The sequence below is a fragment of the Equus caballus genome, chromosome 24 (genome assembly GCF_041296265.1).
Source record: "Equus caballus isolate H_3958 breed thoroughbred chromosome 24, TB-T2T, whole genome shotgun sequence".
NCBI lineage: Eukaryota > Metazoa > Chordata > Mammalia > Perissodactyla > Equidae > Equus > Equus caballus.
In genome coordinates this window covers 32,441,161-32,447,656 of record NC_091707.1, presented here as the reverse complement: position 1 = coordinate 32,447,656, position 6,496 = coordinate 32,441,161, and the positions used below count along the sequence as shown (strand labels likewise).

General features: G+C 44.7%; 1 pseudogene; it reads right to left on the bottom strand.

Annotated features, from left to right (window-relative positions):
* Window positions 1-706: 706 nt before the first annotated feature.
* LOC138920658 (UPF0461 protein C5orf24 homolog pseudogene) lies at window positions 707-1,430 on the bottom strand (annotated as a pseudogene).
* Window positions 1,431-6,496: the final 5,066 nt, after the last annotated feature.

The following is a 6,496-nucleotide window of genomic DNA, read 5'->3' as shown; positions in this document are numbered from 1 at the left end:
CTTTAATTGTTACATACAATTAATACAACTACTACTAATAATCATTTATTAGTGATTACTAATGAATATTATATTAATATATAATATAAATTAATAATATATAAATGAATAATAATCATCATTAATAAGCATTGTTATATACCTCATTTAATTGAGTTCACCATTTCATCAACCTGAGCACAAAATCCATTAAACCAGCATTACAATAATATGTTCTGACAGCACAACGGCACTGAATAGATGTGCTCGGGTGTGTGGGAGGTGGAGGATGTACCTGGGGAAGGGATATGTATAGTAAAATCAGGAATGAAAATAAACTGAAAGGGGTGTCATGTGCAGCCAGTCTAAAACACAATGTGCCACCAAATCCTTGGCAACAGTATGAAATTACTCTCAGGGAGAACATTCAATTAAGCCACTATTTTCAGAAATTAGTTGGGAAAGGATTGTTAAGCAGCAGATTGCTGAACATCATCCTGAGAAACAGTTAAATGACAGATGCAGAGTGAAAGTGGACAGATGAACACATGAATAAAGATGTAAGCATTTTTGTGTGTTGGAAGTTACATTGCTCTGAGTATATTATTAAGAATTTTATATTTTAAGGCTCAGCAAGAAGAAACTCTTCTTAAGTAGCTATTTAGGTGACAGGTTTTTCAATAGATGATGTAGTCATCCAACATTGTTCTCTGTGCTCTGTGGTCATGCAATGCTACAGTTGCTGAGGTCTCTGTCTTAGACGCCTGTGCACACACAGTCTCCACATACCATGTATCTATATACATGCAGTACATCAGCTCTTACTGTAAAGAGCAGCATAAAGTCCAGCTCACTGCATGTCGGCATCATTGGAACACCTGAAAGCTTGCTGCTTTTTTTCCTGGAGGCCTCCCTAGGCTGACTTTAATTCTGCAGCTGTATAGACAAGGTCTGCCTAGACTTGTCTATAATCCAACTGCTTTGGTGGTTCCCAGGGATCGGCCTGTATGAGTCAGGTATCCAGGTAGCCACTGAGGTAGATTATGAGGTCCACTGAAATGTTTTTTTCCTTTAATTCATCCTTTCAGTCTATGCTTCTGTCCCATATAATTCGCAATTGTGTTTCATTTAGTGGCTCTTGCCTCTGTCACACTCTGCGTTTGTGGCTGACTGAGTGGCTGTATTTTCTTTGTTGAGGGGAATAAAAACCAGAGTGGTCAGCAAGCTTCATGGCGTGGTCATTGAGGCAGGAATGCTTGCCAGGGCCACCGAAACCTGGGATCCTGCTGTTGGCAACAAGACACAAGATTTCCTCAACAGCAGGCATCTCTGTCAACTGGACTCCTCACACTGGTGCCACTCTCTCCCTGTCCTGGGCAGGGGGCAAGGCAGAGAGGGTGGGACAGCCGAGGGGGATGCTGGCTTCCAGCTCCAGCTGCTGTTACCACTTAACATCCTTGTCCAGACACAGAGAAATAGCCACCGCAGCCCCAGGTGCCTGGATAGTATTTTAAAAGATTAATTTTTTTTTCCTTCCTTCTCTAGTCTCTTCCCACAAGCAGGGAGCTTTCTGCTTTACTGCCCCCGAGAAGGTAGATGAAAGGGCAGACGGCAGAGCCTTTTGAGTCTTGTTCACCAGGCGCCTAGGAGAACGTAGGTTTGTGGCAGAATAGAAGGAAGAGGGCAGGAAAAGATTCCGGAGTTCTACAGTGGAATATCTTTAAGAAAGTTGAAGGGACAAGAGTCCCTTCAGTCTTAGCTTCCTGGCAGGGCCCCAGGGCGGGGTGACAAAACCCCGGAGAGGAAAGGCACTGGGGCCCTCAGCCTTGCAAACAAGTTCAATGTCCCAAGTGGGGCATGGAAGCAAGGGTGTCACCAGATCTGAAGGCGTTCCTGGAAAGGGACAATGTCTGTCTCAGTGGTAACTCTCGAAAGTTATGGACGACCCAGGGACTGAAGGGCACCACCAACTTGGGAGTGGGTAAGATGGTGGAATCTGCACCTGATCTCAAAGTGGGAAACACCAGGAACGTCCGAAGTTAAATATTTTGCCTGCCGGTCGGAATGGGGCTCAGAGGCAGAAACTCAATTGATATGGAAAACAAAGAAAATACTGTTCTGTGAGTGGGACTTGAGGGACCGGGAATCAGGCTCTGCGTACATTCCTCAGGAGATTTGTGGAGGGTTTGACACAGCTTAGCTGGAGCTACATTTTCTAGAATTCCCTCCCCTCTAGTGTACACATTAGGCTTGGCCACAAGAAAAAAAGTGCGTGAGATTTGGAAGGCAGAGGTGAAGCGGCAGCCATGGTGCTCTGGAGGTCAGTTTAGGGCTCTGGGTGCCTCAGTGCACGTCACTGCTAACTTTGCCCCTCCCCTCACTGCTGTGGGGCAGCTGCTGGGCCCGCACTTCCTCCAGCTCCCACTGGCGCTTCCCAAATAAATGACTTGCACTCAATTCCTTATCTCATGGTTGACTTCTGAAAAAGCCTCATCTAGAACAGACCTCATTGAATGGAACAATGGACTGAATCTGATAAGGTAGCATGTAAAGATCTGTCCTAAGATTTCAAAAACCATCTACATGTGTGCAGGGGAGGAGCTCACAATGTCTAATCATGCGCACCAGGTCTGAATTGGAGCAGGCTTCTGGTTGTGCCTGTGGGGAAGTGCAGGGGGTCCCAAAGGTCTCAGGTTTTCAATAATTTTACGTTCTGCGCAGCCATACCAGTAGAAGACGTGGTGTTTGTGTATAGGATGCTGCTGGTGCAGATAAAGAGAAGCACATGAGTGTGACCCAGATACAGCTGAGCCCCCACTTCCTTCCTTAAGTCCTACCTTGGCACTGCATTCTGGTCAAAAGAAACACAAGTCTGACTCCAGTCAGCCTTGAAAGTAAAGCCTTTACTAAGCATCTCTCTGGGTCAGTTGAAGAAGGAGTTACCTTGTCCCACAGACAGCAAGTTCTCCAGCCCCAAAGTTCCACCCTTGATGCAGTTGCTTAAATCTTCAGTTCTCCCAAGCTCCAGCTGCCGTGGGCCCTCTCCTACTGTCCCCTACCCTAGTATGCATTGGCCCACAAATGGTGGGGTTTCTATGTCATGTAAACCAAGAACTATCAAGAGGTTGAAATAACAAGGGGTAGGGCTGGGGAGGGAAGGGAGAGAATGACTAACTACACGTCAAAAATTTTCATCCCTGTCACGTGTGAAAATTATTGAAATTAACCATAAATTGAAGATACACCACACCCTCCTCACCAGAGAGGCAAGCTTGTCTCAGAGAGAATTAGCCTAGAATAACAGTACATCTACAACTCAATTCCCTCTCACTTCCTCTGGAAGCCAGTCCCAAATTCAAATAGATATTGCAGGGAGGGTTGCTAATGACCTCCAAGCCCATTAGTGGCATTCTTTATGTCGGCTTCGAATGCTGATGCAGGTAATGTGACCCATTGCCCCTGGAAGGATGTGAACGTCTCTCTCTGCCCTGGCACAGTCATCCTCACAGTTCTCAGGTAGCGCCTACCACTGTCCAGACAGTAAAATCCAGACTAGGACAAAAGGCTTCAGAAATTGGCCGACCCCTAAGTCCTTTCCCATTTTATTCTTTTCGGCACTGATGTATGAAGTAGAAGTTTATGCAGTTGAGACAGTGCCAAAACTTCATTTTCTCTGCTAATGGAAAGAGAGCAGAAGGGAAGAAAACACAAAACAGGCTCTATCTGCACAGGGCTTACAATGTCATTCTTGTTGGGGCTCACTTGCTTCCTGGGCAGCTTGCTGCGGGAGGGGAGAGCAGGGCCGCTGGTTCTGGTGCCAGGGACTTCAAATTGCGTCAGAAAGGGCAGCTATTGCCCATGAAGGCTGAGCAAATTCCCCGAGGCACCCAAGCAGTAGGCAAAGGAATTCAGAGGCAGCAAACCGTTGCTGCCTGAGTCCCTCCCACCTAGAAAAACACAGGCAACAAGCCATGGAATGGGAAAAGATATTTTCAACTGGCAAAGCTTTAATATCCACAATATATACACACACTCCAATAGAGCAATAAGAAAATGACAAATAACCCAACAGAAAAAAATGGGCAACAGACTTGAACAGGCATTTCACAAAAGACAAAAAATATATGAAAAAGATGCTCAACTTCGTTAATTACTAGAATAATGTAACTTAAGGAGATGCCTTTAAATATCTCACAAAAGAAGCAGAATTTAAAATCTGACAGCATCAAATGATAGTGAAGATGCAAAACAAGAAGAATTCTTATTCACTGCTGGTGAGAGAGCAAGTTGATTCAATACCTTTGGGAAACAGTTTGGCGGGATCTAATGTGGTTGAATATCCACAGATGCTATGTACAGAGCTTTCCACCACCTGTTCCAACCCTGACCACTTCTCCTGCAGGTCTCCTAGAACCTGGTCTGGATTAGCTATGCAAAGAAATGAGGTTGGGTTTGGGGGCCTGGCTTACCTGCCTGTCCTTCCTTTTAATTTTTGGAAAGATGAGATGAAACGCACACATATAAAAATGTATAGAACACATTTGGACAGTTTAACAAATAATTGCAAAGCAACCCTCTGTGTAACCAACACCCAGGTCAAGAAATTGCAATTATTAGCCTCTAAGAAGCCCCCTGTGTGTCCCCTGAGTGAACACAACCTCCCCTCCCCACTAGAATTAACTACTCTTATCCTGATGTTTCTGACATTAATTTCCTTCTTATTCTTTATAATTGTACCGCCTATATTTGAACGTTACATGTATGGATTCCTATTGAATACATTCTTCTGTGTCCACATTATTTCTCTAACATAATTTTATGAAATTCAAACAAGTCTCTGGTGTAGCCGCAGGTCACTCATTTTCATCACTGTGTTGTATTCCACTGTATGAATACACTACAATGCATTTTTCCGTTCTATTCTTGGTGGATACGGTTGTTTCCAGTTTGAGTCTGTTATGCACTGTGCTGCCAAGAACATTCTTGCACTTAAATCCTGGTGCACATGTGCAAGAGTTTTTCTAGGGTGATGACCTGGTGTGGCTTCCCTTTAATCCAGGCTTAGTGCATTCATGCTTCTTCCCTATTCTCGTCTTTCAAAACTAACTCTCAGAAAAGGTCATAAATTCACTCATGCTAAGGTGGTTGGCTGAGAAATATTACTATGTATCCTTTCCCATATAACTGTGAGCTGACATCAAATGAATTAATTTCTAATTGTAGAATTTCAGGTATCTGGAGGCTGGAGAAATCCATAGAGTTGGCCCTGGGAAGAAAGTATCACATGACGGTTACACCATGAACCAAGAACACAAAAAACAAAAAACAGAAACCAAAACCAAACAAACAAGAAAAAATAGCCAAGCTGTTATATTTGTTATTTTTAAAAAATCTTATTTCGTATTTTCAATAATCTTGCGAGGAAAAAAAGCTAGCATAAAGACTGTTCAAAAACCAGGCACAGGAAGTGAAGTCCTTTCTCTAAGGGTCGGTTGGTAGTTAATGGCTAAGTTAACTGGAGGGGTCAAAAATAAATCCTTAAGGCCAGACACCCACGCTTGAGGCCCAGCTCGGTCAGCTAAGGAAGTCGTCTTCTCCAAGCCGGTTTCCTCGTCTATGAAACTGACACGCTGATGGTACTTCATGAGGTTGTTGTGAAGGTGAAATAAGGAAATGACTAAATCACATTTCACGCAGGGCTCGCCACTTGGTAAGTGCTCCAACAGTATTCAGGATCGTTCTGCTTATTTTTATTATTTGAAGCTGAGTGTGGGCAATTTCTGTGAAAGCAGGCAAGCAAATATCTGAGTAGGGTTCTCTGATGCGATTGGGGATCCTGGCAGGCTTAAAGTATAAATGAAAGAGAAAAGAGAAAGAAAGTAGAAGTGAAGCCGGGGGGGAGAAAGGAAAGGGGCACATCTGGTGGGTGGGAGGAAAGTGCCAAATTTCTAGAGGTGGGCTCTGAAGGCTGGCCAGAGGGGTGAGCGGAGGGGCTGGGGCCAGGGAAACAGAGGGAAAGCTGTGATAGGTCCAGCCCAGGGAGAGGTTTGAGTGGGTCTCACTGGGTCAGGACAGAGATGTTAGATGTAGTTAATACATAAATAGCAGGGTCTAGGAAAAGAAGTGGGTCAGATAGCGATAGCAAAGACGTGCATACCCACAGGGCAGCCAAGAGCCAACAGCTCCCGTGCATGCTGACGGCTTCCCGTCTCAAGTACCAGTGACCCACTCAGCTCTTCTGCCTCAGGATTTTCTCCTAGCTTGGAGACTTGTTCAGTCTACTTGCAGGCACAGCTATAGCAGAAAAGTGTGGGTCTAGGGGGAGAGTGGTGGCCCCCCCAAGGGTAACTTTCAAGCAACGGAGGACGAAGGTTGATGGATAAATGTTCCAACCTCACATATGTCAGAGGGACAATTCTAGGTGGTTTTTACATGGTTCTTCAAAGGGTCTCCAGGGAGATTGTGCCAATCTTCGCTAGTGATAACCAGCTCAATGATGCATCTTTCATTGGTTTTT